Below are 11,591 nucleotides of genomic sequence, written 5' to 3' on the forward strand. Positions count from 1 at the left end.
GACTGATCTTTCAAAGTCCAATTGAAGAGTGGGAGGAGTGAGAATATGAGCAAAGAGGTCAAGACCATGATGGGGTCACCCACTGAAACAGTTTAACTGAGATAATGGGAGCTCACCAAAAAATAGTCAGACAGGGAAGGAACCAGCATAGGTGCAAACTATTCCCTTGGAATGTGGTTGACAGTTGTATGGCTGGGGAGACTGAGGGGCCACTGGGAGTGACACCAGGATTTATCTCTACTGCTTGTACTGGCTTTTGGGGGAACTATTCTCTTTGGATGGATACCTTGTTCAGCAAAGATATAGTAGAGAGGGTCTTGGACCTTCCACAAAGCAATGTGCCTTACCTTCTCTAAGGAATGGATGGGGGGGGGCTGCTTGTTTGTTGCCAGCTGCTCAGACCTGAAATAATTACAGAGAAGCCATATTATTTGTAATACTGTTCTGTAACATGAAGGGCCAGCGTTAAAATAATTCAAAGAGAGCATAACAACATACAGTATCAAGATTCTCTGTGTATTTTTCATCTTTATGTGGCTTACTTAACCTCTTTTATTCTTACTTTTACTTTTTGAGACTCTGTGTATCTTTGTCCAGGAGTTACTCTGTAGACCAGGCTGTCCTTGAACTCAAAGTGATCCCGCACCCTCTGTGCTGAGGTTAAAGGTGTCTGATACCACACCCTGAACTCAGAGATCTGTCTGTCCCAGCCTCCCAGGCATTGGGATTAAAGGTGTGTCCTGCCACACCTTGAGGTCAGAGAGGTCAATCTACCTCTGCCCCTTGGTGTTTCACAGGTCAAACTACTTCTGGCTCTCAAGTGTGTACCACCACACCCAACTAATCTTTCTTTTTTTTTTTTTTTTCACTTTAAGACCTTTAGCGTTTGGCAGACCAGGGATCCTGCAAAAAGGTGGCCTGGTGCACATGAAGACTCTAAGGGGCTGCAGAAAGAGTGAAACCAGGTTAAGAGCACTGCCTGCTCTTCCAAAGGTCCTGAGTTCCGGCAACCACACAGTGGCTCACAACCATCTGTAACGAGGTCCGGCGCCCTCTTCTGGCCTTCAGACATACAGACACAATATTGTATACATAATAAATAAATAAATAAATAAATAAATAAATAAATAAATAAATAAATTAAATAAATAAATAAATAAATAAAAATTCCCATGGAGACATCCATATTTCAACCCACCTTGGAGCTCATGGGACCGCACCTGCCCAGGAGCAAAGGCCTGTACTCCTCCATGGCAGGGGACCCAGACGCCAAACTCCCTTAGCCCTGGCCCAGGGCAGGCCCGGGCCCAACCAAGGGCACAGCACGCACTGCTCCCAGGCAGGCACCAGACCTCTCCCTGCCTCATGGGCTGGGAGAGCCCCAAGCTTGCTCGCTCCCTCTCTCGCTGGCTTCTGAGCTTGCGCTCCCCCCTCCCACCCTCCCAGCGCACACCTCCTCCTCCTCCTCCGCAGCTGCAGCTGCTCTTTGCAACACAGCCTCCTCCGCCACCGCCAACCACGCCCAATTAAGAAATATCCAGGTTTAATGGGAGATCTGCGCTCTCAGGTGGCCCAGAGGGGGAAACAGGAAGCCACAGGAACGCGACTCTCAGGAGGAAAAAAGGAAGACCACTTGTTTCTCTTTTGCAGGAATCACTTGAGGGGTCAGGACCTGGCATGCTGGGATTTGAAGTCCAGAACAGGCCTGGTGGCTGTGATAGACGTGAAGGACTGGGGCCTAAGCTCCCAACCTAACACTTTGTTGATGGAGGAAGGTCATTGGCTAATAAAGAAACTGGCTTGGCCCATTTTATTGGTTAGAACATAGGTGGGTGGAGTAAACAGAAGAGAATGCTGGGAGGAAGAGGAAGTGAGGTCAGAAGTAATGCAGCTCCTTTCAGAGCCAGACGCCTCAGACAGAGAGGCATGCTCCGCTCTCCCGGGCAGACACACGCAATGAAGCTCCGACTCAGGATGGACGTAGGCTAGAATCTTCCTGGGTGGCGCACCTTGGGGTGCTTACACACACCATTAGAAATGGGCTAGTCCACGGGCTGGAGAGATGGCTCAGTGGTTAAGAGCACTGCCTGCTCTTCCAAAGGTCCTGAGTTCAATTCCCAGCAACCACATGGTGGCTCACAACCATCTGTAGTGAGGTCTGGTGCCCTCTTCTGACCTGCAGGCATACACACAGACAGACTACTGTATACATAATAAGTAAATAAATATTAAAAAAAAAAGAAAAGAAAAGAAAGAAATGGACTAGTCCAGGTGCGAGAATTAGCCTGTAAGGGCTAGAGTTCATGGGCCAAGCAGTGTTTAAATGAATACAGTTTGTGTGTTGTTATTTCGAGCATGAGCTAGCAGGCGGCCAGGGTGCTGGGGACGCAGCCCCGCCGCTCCTATTTCAACACTTTGTGTGACTTAATGTCTCCTAAGAACTGGTAAATCCTTATACCATTAATTCTATTATCAGTTCTACTCTTCTACGTCACAGTTTAGCAGCGGAGTGCTACTCTACACAGGAGAAACCTTTTACAAGCCCCACAAAATAAACTACAGACAAATCCTAAACCTAAACGTTGAAAGTGCAGAACTTCTGAAGACCCAGGAGAGACCACAGGTCTCCGAGTTTGGCTCAGTGTATGTCTTTTTTTTTTTTTTTTTTTTTTTTTTTTTGGAGAGCCGGGTGGAGGCCCCCCCAAAAGTGAAAACAACAACAGGTTTTATCCTCACAGCTTCATGGCATGAACTCTCACAATCTCTTCACTGGGTTTCTGACCCTGCCAATCATGGATGCCAGTAACAATGCTGAGTTGTAACCACAAACTCAGAACCCAGTACCTTAAATTTTGATTTTTTTTTTCTTGTTTCCAGGACCAGAACAGGATAAGTGCTCCTGAAAAGTTTAACTTCTTTTTTTTTATATTTATTTATTATGTATACAATATTCTGTCTGTGTGTGTGCCTGCAGGCCAGAAGAGGGCGCCAGATCTCAGTACAGATGGCTGTGAGCCACCATGTGGTTGCCGGGACTCGAACACAGGACCTTGGAAGAGCAGTCAGTGCTCTAACCACTGAGCCATCTCTCCAGCCTTCTTAATTGATAGACACTAACACACTTGGACCACAGGCATAGCAGGTTTTGTATGAAGTTGCTTCCTAGGACTAGGAATCACTTTGCTTACTCCTTACATAAATTGAAGGTTTATGTGGATGGAGTCTTACTCCTGAAGCATCTTGCTAGACTTCCATTGCATAGCAAGGGCCTTCTCTATAACAGTAATAAACTCCTTGAAAATCCCTGCTTATCCTAGTAATTGGTTGCCACTGAAACTACCTTCTCATTTTCATTTATCTCAGCCCCACTTGTTTTCTTTTTACTGTAGACCTGAATGAATCATCAGTAATAACCATCCGACAGATCCAATATTTCATTTAAGGGATCAGCCCATTTTTTTAATTGTGCTTTACTAAATTTCCAGGTAATAGACAGAAAGATTTGGAGCCAAAATATCACCCAAATAACCCCTAACTTAATCTGTTATGGAGTCTATCATTTCCAACTGAAATCCTATGATATCAGTCTTTACTTTCTGGCATTCCTCTTAACATTTCTGTCTTCCTGGTCCTATAAGAACAACCAATTTAGTTCTGTGTACTACTTTCTATATTTTTTTTACCACCTAAAGTCTAGATATCTTCTACACTCTTTCAAGAGACATCATTCCCTGGTTCTGCCTAGCAACAATATTACTTTTGGGTTTCCATTCTTTGTTCTAACTTGCATTTATGTTACCCTGATTGAATCCTCTAACCAAAATCAGCTCAGACAATGAGTGGGGTAATTTGACTTCATCATTTTCAGAGCTTAGGATAGAAAATCAAGTTAATGGTTGAAGGCAAAAATCCACAGACAGGGAGCTGGAGAGATGGCTCAGTGGTTAAGAGCACTGCCTGCTCTTCCAAAGGTCCTGAGTTCAATTCCCAGCAACCACATGGTGGCTCACAACCATCTGTAAAGAGGTCTGGCGCCCTCTTCTGGCCTTCAGTCACACAGACAGAATATTGTATACATAATAAATAAATAAATATTTTTTAAAAAAATCCACGGACAAAGACTGTTTCCTGGCTTTCTCTCTTGCCTAGTCCGTCTCTCATTCATGACAAGATAGCTCCCTTTTGTACCCAAGCCCACTTTCTCAGTAGAGGAGCCTTCAGACATCAATCATCAATCAACACAATTTCTCCCAGATACAGCAGTCTATGGCTTTTATGAAAAAAGGCACTGTGAACACAGTTGAGCAAAGGTCCTTATGGTAGAATCCTTTGGATATATGTCCAAGAGTGGTATAGCTGCGTCTTGAGGTAGATTGACTCACAATTTCCTGAGGACTGCATGTTGATTTCCACATTGGCTGTACAAGTTTGCACCTGTACATGTCCTTGCCACATGTCCTTGCAAGCATTAGCTGTCACTTGTATTATGGATCTTAACAATTCTAACAAGGGTAAGATGAAATCTCAAAGTAGTTTTGATATTAATTTTCCCTGATGGCTAAAGATGTTGAACATGTCTTCAAGTGTTTCTCAGTGACTTTAGATTCTTTTACTGAGAATTCTGTTTAGAGGTGCTCCCCATTATAATTGGATTATTTGCTTTGTTGTTGTCTAGTTTCTTGAATTGTCTAATATCCTAGGTGAGGAAACTTAGAATCACATAGAAAAATATGATATTTACTCACTTATAGGTGGATATTAGCAGTTAATCACAGTAATCACAGTACAATCCATAGACACTGACAGGCTAAGTAACAACAGCTCTAGGGGAGCATGGATCTCCTTGGAAAGCAGAAATAGAATAGATCTTGTAGGTATACTGGAGGCAGGGGGGATGGGAAGAAAAAGGATCAGGTGAGTGAGGAAGGGACAGATGGGGAGAAGACAGGGAGAGATGGCTGGAATGAGGGAGCTTTTAACAGGGGAGGTGGAAACAGTGTAGTGAAAACTTTCTGGAACCTATAAACCTAGGGAGTGCTCCTAGTAAACCAGAATATGGAGGCTGAACTAGCCATCTTCTGTAACCACAGAAATCTCTCAGTGGGACTGGGACACCAAGACAACCAAAAAACATTCAACCACTTGTACTACCTGCAAGATATGCTGGGGCACTGGTGACTCTTGAGATTTCTTAGTGGCCAATAAATGACTGGTCTAACTTGAAGTCCATGCTGTGAGAGGAAGCCCATAACTGACACTGCCTAGATGGCCAGGAATTAGAACTGGAATGGCTCAGAGAACAGGGGTAGAACCAAATAACAACTGACTGAGAAAAAAATATCAATAAAATGAGTCTTAACTATTGTAGCATGGAAGTTATTTCCAAAACAATGCTTTTCCAAAACAAAGGAAGCATGTGGATTTTACTAAGGAGTTTCTACACATTTATGTAGAGTTCTGTCTATTCCTAAGCAGGCTCAGTTAACAAATGCATTTCTGAATATGATGACAATATAAAAGTGGAGATGTTTAGGGACATTCTCACTTCAAGGTCATTTAAAAACATAAATTATAAAAATGATGGAAAGAAATGCCTCTGACATGTTTATCTTGTACCACAAGTGTTAGTATTCAGGCATCTGTACTGGTATGCCCTTGGGGTTGTGACAGGGTATGTCCTCAGCTTCAGTCACTAAGATCACCTCCTGTGCACATTAAAGGTTGACCTTGTCACTTCAGCCCTTTCCCTCTCCCTCTCCCTCCATTTCTACCCTTCTCCCCTTTTCTCTTTCTCTACTTCTTTGCCTCTCTCTGTCTTTTCCCATCTCTCTGCCTCTCTCTTCTCTTCTGCTGCTCCTTTAAAGACTGGTATCCCCACCGTTTTCACATTCCCTATACCCTAATGAAAAAGCCCTCCTTGTGAGCTCTCCTTTTGTGATGCGTTTTTAAATTTACAACAACAAGGTCTTAGCTGAAAATTAGGTAAAACACACAGAAGATGAAGACTGCTTTGGAGCCTATGTGGCCTGTCAATCTTGATGTTTGATCTAAAAGATAACTGTACCAATGCCACAATTCTCAGATACAAAAGATAGAGAACATTAATTAAAAAAAAACTTCAAGGAAAGGTCACTTAACAGCACTGTATACTCTGTTCTTAGATGGATGGCTATGATGAATTCTATTGACCTAAATAGTTGTATGGGTGTTTTGCCAGCATTTGTCTGTGCACAATACCTAGAGGCCAGAAGAAGGCAGAAGATGCCTGGGACTGAAGTTACAGCAAATGGTTAGCTACCATGTAGGTTCTGGGAATGGAACCTTGGGATCTGTAACAACAACCAGTGTTCTTTTTTAAAAAAAATATTTATTAATTATGTATACAATATTCTGTCTGTGTGTATGCCTGCAGGCCAGAAGAGGGCACCAGACCTCATTCCACATGGTTGTGAGCCACCATGTGGTTGCTGGGAATTGAACTCTGGACCTTTGGAAGAGCAGGCAATTCTCTTCACCTATGAGCCATCTCTCTAGCCCTCACCCAGTGTTCTTAATTGTTGAGCTGTCTCTTTAGTCCCTCTTTTTATTTAAAACTTATTTCCATAATGGTGAGGGAGGTCCTTCTGTCTATGTGTTAATTTTATTGGTTAATGGATGATGAAAACTGGGTTGGTCTATAGCATAGGAGGAGGAAGGCAGAGTTAGGAGAAGCCATGGAACTGCCAGAGACAGACACTGGTTTGAATCTAGCCGGTAAGCCAGTCACGTGGCAATACACAGATTAATATAAATGGGTTAAATTAATATGTAAGAACTAGCCAATAAGAAGCTAGAGCTAATGGGCCAAGCAGTTATTTAATCAATACAGTTTTTTGTGTGATTATTTTGGGTCTAAGCAAGCCAGACAGCCAGAAACCAACTATCAACCTCCCTACAACACTATAAAATGATAATTAAAAGATATTGCATCACTTTCCCCTTTTATCTCTTCATTCCCTCCTTTCCCAAATCCCTTCCAATTTCTTCCTTGTTAAGTTTGTATACATGCTGAAACACATGAATACAAACTGATGCATCCATTTTTGTTGATTGTGCATATATGGATAATTGGCTGATCATGTTGTATTGGATAAACAGTTAGGGAGCTCATCCTTTCCTGAGATTTATTTTCTCAAATAGAGGAGATTATTTACTTTTTAACCAGCATCAGGTGTTTGAGCCTGACTAGGCTGCCTTGGACAGTAAAATCAAGAATAGAAAACTTAGTCTAGAAAATATCTTACCAGTTAAGAGCCCTGAAGATTCTGTCAGAGCATCCACATTCTATTCCTGGTACATATAGAAGTTCACTACTATCTGTAACTCTAGTACCAGGGCTTCTGACACCATCTTCTGGCCTCTTGGCCATGATAAAAACAGGAGATGTAGACCATAAAAATTATTTTCAAGCTATATGTGGTAGTGCATTCTTTTAGTACAAGCAATCTGGACACCAGAGTTTAAAACTGTGAGTTTTAAAGCCTGTGCTACATAGTCCACACACACACACAGAGAGAGAGAGAGAGAGAGAGAGAGAGAGAGAGAGAGAGAGAGAGAGAAAACAAAGGAAAAGAACAAAACCTAATTGGAGAATTGGGACATGAAATACCTATTAAAGTCATTTCAAGTGTTTGCCACTGGTTTCCATAGAACCATATTTAAAAAACTAAAATATGGTCAATCATATGAGCACATGCCATTTATCCCAGGAACTGGGAGAATCTGAACATTTGACAGTGGGCCACCTACTTAACATGAGACCTGAACTGCCCTTCATGAGCTGTGTGTTACTGGGCCCACCAAGTCATAAAGTAGGACAAGCACAGCAACAATCTATTGTCAAATAGATGTGGTATATGATATCAGGTCCAAGCTGGGGATCATGATTGCCAACCAGAGTCCCTCATTAGCTAGGACCACATGGCTGGGGTTCCAGACAATAGCAGTTACCACAATCCCATAATGGTAGGTAGTGTTACCTCTTCAGAGGAAGGTGGGATAAGAACTGGAGGTAGAAATCAAGCATACAATTTAGGGGAAAAAAAAAAACAACTCACAGGGCTCCCTATTGGCTCCCTCATGGCTCACAATCTACTTCCCATTGGTGCTCCTGATTGCTAGGCTTGCCCAGAGTGCCTCAATAGCTAGAATTGCCCAGCTGAGCCTCAAGACAGTAGCAGTTGCCTACTAGATGAGCAGAAATCAAATGACAAAGCCAGCACATACCTTCCAAGCTCTGCCATTCCACCTTAAGGGAACACAGAGCTCCAGTCTGGAAAATTGGTATTTTAGTAGAAACTCTTCCAGGCTCTCAGAGCACTTCCTGTTATTCTTCCAAAATATGATGTCCCTTGCATGTGTGTTCCATTACAGAGTCACTGACCAGTGTAATCAACCCTTTCCCTCATAGCTCAGATATTCTGAAGCCAAACCAAGGTCACATTCAAACTGCAACTCTTGATAAAGCAAAATTCATGATTTTTCTCATTTCTGGAAAGTCTTAGAGGCAAGAAGGTGATGATGTAAATGATGTATTTATAATCCACAAAAATTAATCTAAAAAGCTGAAACAGGATTATGGTCATGTGCTCCAAAGCTTAGTGATTTATATTAGAGCACACCAAGGATTAGTAACACATTTTATCTCAGACTGTACATCTTAAATATGTAAAATAACAGTCCTTTCAGGCAGGGGAACATCATTTTATACAGTTATATTTTTGTCACAGTAGTTCAACTACTGTAATTTGGTACTTTATTCTGATTCTTGAATCCTTAATCTGTGGATGCAAAAAATGGTCAGTCAGAACATTTAGCAATCATCTAAAATTGATTGACTCACTACCTATTTCTTATGTGAGCTATGGTCTAAGAGGAAAAGCTTTCATGCTCCTTCTTGCCAAGACCTCTCTGTGCTGGAACTATACCTGATTTACAGTTTGTAAGGAAACACAATTCTTACATGAGTCCCTCTGGAGATAAGGTAGCCAAATAACTCTGATTTTCTACAAGATCCTACTCTATACACTGAGTTGCAAGACAGCCAGAGGTTCATAATTAGGCTATTACTTAAGATAAAAAAATAGAAAAGAAAAAAGAACAAATTATTAATAAAAGTAATAAACATGATATTATTTATTGGTGACACTAATTTGGAACGGTGATGAAAATATAAGGTGAATAATTTATCCTTGGGGTCCTAACAGGTTTAGATAGATGACAAGGGATATACAAAACTAAGTTAATATAACTAAGTCATATAATGAAAGCATTTCAATGTCTGAAACCCTCCTGTCTCTCCTGTAAGGTGGTCAGATAAGGAGTAAATGTTACTTAAGTAAACATGGTCTCACCTGAAGGAGTCAGTCTTTTTGCAGAGTGAAATTCCCAGGGAAACTCAAATTTCATAGTGTCTATTAGTTCAGTAGTTGTTAGCTAAAGGGAGAAATTTAAATGTATCTTAAAATATCCTTATTCTTGCCAGGCAGACAAGTATTGGGGATTCATGGGATGGAGACTAAAGAGCTTTACGTTACTAAGGAGAGTGCAAAATGGGGGCTGTAGGATGCTGTCACTGACAGTTACATGAGGTGACAAAAAAGTAAATAGTGGAAGACCTGGAGAAGGCTAAACCACCATAGTAGAGTGGATACAGACCACAGATGGTGCCAACCCACTTAAGTGCACCCTATGCACTGCTCTTTGGCATTTGATCCTTGGGCTTTTGCACACAATTCTTTCAAACACAGCTCCATGTAAGTATCGGACATGGGAGCCTATGGGTTCCAATAGAAAATCACATTGGAGAAAAACCTCATTATTTTGACTTTACAGACATTACCTCAAAGTAAAGGATTAGGAAAAGGTTTTCTGATTAAATGCACATAAGAAACAAGAAGGTGTAGGTATCCTAATATCTAACACTAGATTTCAAAATGAAATAAATAAGAAGAGATGAAAAAAGACAGTTTATACTCATAACAAGATAAATCTATCAAGCTGAAGTCTCAATCCTTAACATTTATGCCCCTAATACAAGAGCACTCACATATGTAAAAGAAACATTACTAAAGCTTAAAACATACATCAAAATCCGCACACTAATAGTAGGAGACTTCTACATTCCACTAACCACAATGTTAGTTTGGTCTACCAGACAAAAAAATTTACAGAGAAAAAAGGAATTGGGGGGCTGGAGAGATGGCTCAGAGATTAAGAGCACTGGCTGCTCTTCCAGAGGTCCTGAGTTCAATTCCCAGCAACCACATGGTGGCTCACAACCATCTGTACTGAGATCTGGCACCCTGCTCTGGCGTGCGGGCATACATCGAGGCAAAATGTTGTATACATAATAAATAAGTAAATCTTAAAAAAAAGAAAAAAGGAATTAACAGATGGCATGAATGAAAAGGAATTAACAGACATGTACAGAACATTTCACCTAAACGCAAAAGTATACCTTCTCAGCACCTCAGAGCCTTCTGTAAAAATGACCACATATTGCATACATCTGCAGATATGAAAAAATTGGTGATGTGGGAGTATCATATATCAATCTGTTGATTTCATTGGTTAAGAATAAAGAAACTCCTTGGACCTGATAGGTTAAAACATAGGTGGGAGGAGTAAACAGAATAGGATGCTGGGAGGAAGAGGAAGTGAGCTCAGACTCTGCTCTGCTCCCGGAGAGACTTGACAGCTCTGCTCTCTGGAGCAGAGGCCCTGCTTCACTCTCCCAGGCAGCTCAGACCCAGGATGGACATAGGCTAGAATCTTCCTGGTAAGCGCACCTTGGGGTGCTTACACACATTATTAGAAATGGGCTAGTCCAGGTGCGAGAGTTAGCCGAGAAGAGGCTGTATATAATGGGCAAGCAGTGTTTAAAAGAATACAGTTTGTGTGTTGTTATTTCGGGCATAAGCTAGCCAGATGGCTGGGGTGCTGGGGACGCAGCCCCGTTGCTCCTATTTCAACAAATTGGAGTAACCCTATGTATCTTATTGGATCACCAAGGTTTAAAGTTAGAACTGAACAACAATACTATGAGAAATCATACAAATTCATGGAAATTGAAAAGTAAACTATTGAACCACCCCTGGGTCAATAAAGAAATAAGAAAGAAATTAAAGACTTCCTAAAATTAAACAAAAATGAAGCCACAAAGTACACAAACCTATGAAAGCAGTGCTAAGAGGAAAGTTCATAGCACATAAAGAAAGTGGAGAAACACTTATCCAAACTCTTATCCAAACTAATAAAAAAGCAGGGATAGAAAATCCAAATTAACACAATCAGAAATGAAAAGGGATACATGACAACAGACACCAAGGAAATCCAGAGAATCCTTAGATCATACTACAAAAGCCTGTACTCCACAAAATTAGAAAACATAAAAGAAATGGACATTTTTCTGGTTAGGTACCATATACCAAAATTAAATCAAGACCAGGTGAACAATTTAAGTAGACCTATAAACTATAAAGAAATAGAAGCCATCATCAAAAGCCTCACAAACAAAAAATAAGATAAGATAAAAAAAAAAAAAAAAAACC

The sequence above is a fragment of the Alexandromys fortis genome, unplaced genomic scaffold (assembly GCF_014885135.2).
Source record: "Alexandromys fortis isolate MF-2015 unplaced genomic scaffold, M_Fortis_MF-2015_v1.1 scaffold_462, whole genome shotgun sequence".
NCBI classification, from domain to species: Eukaryota; Metazoa; Chordata; class Mammalia; order Rodentia; family Cricetidae; genus Alexandromys; species Alexandromys fortis.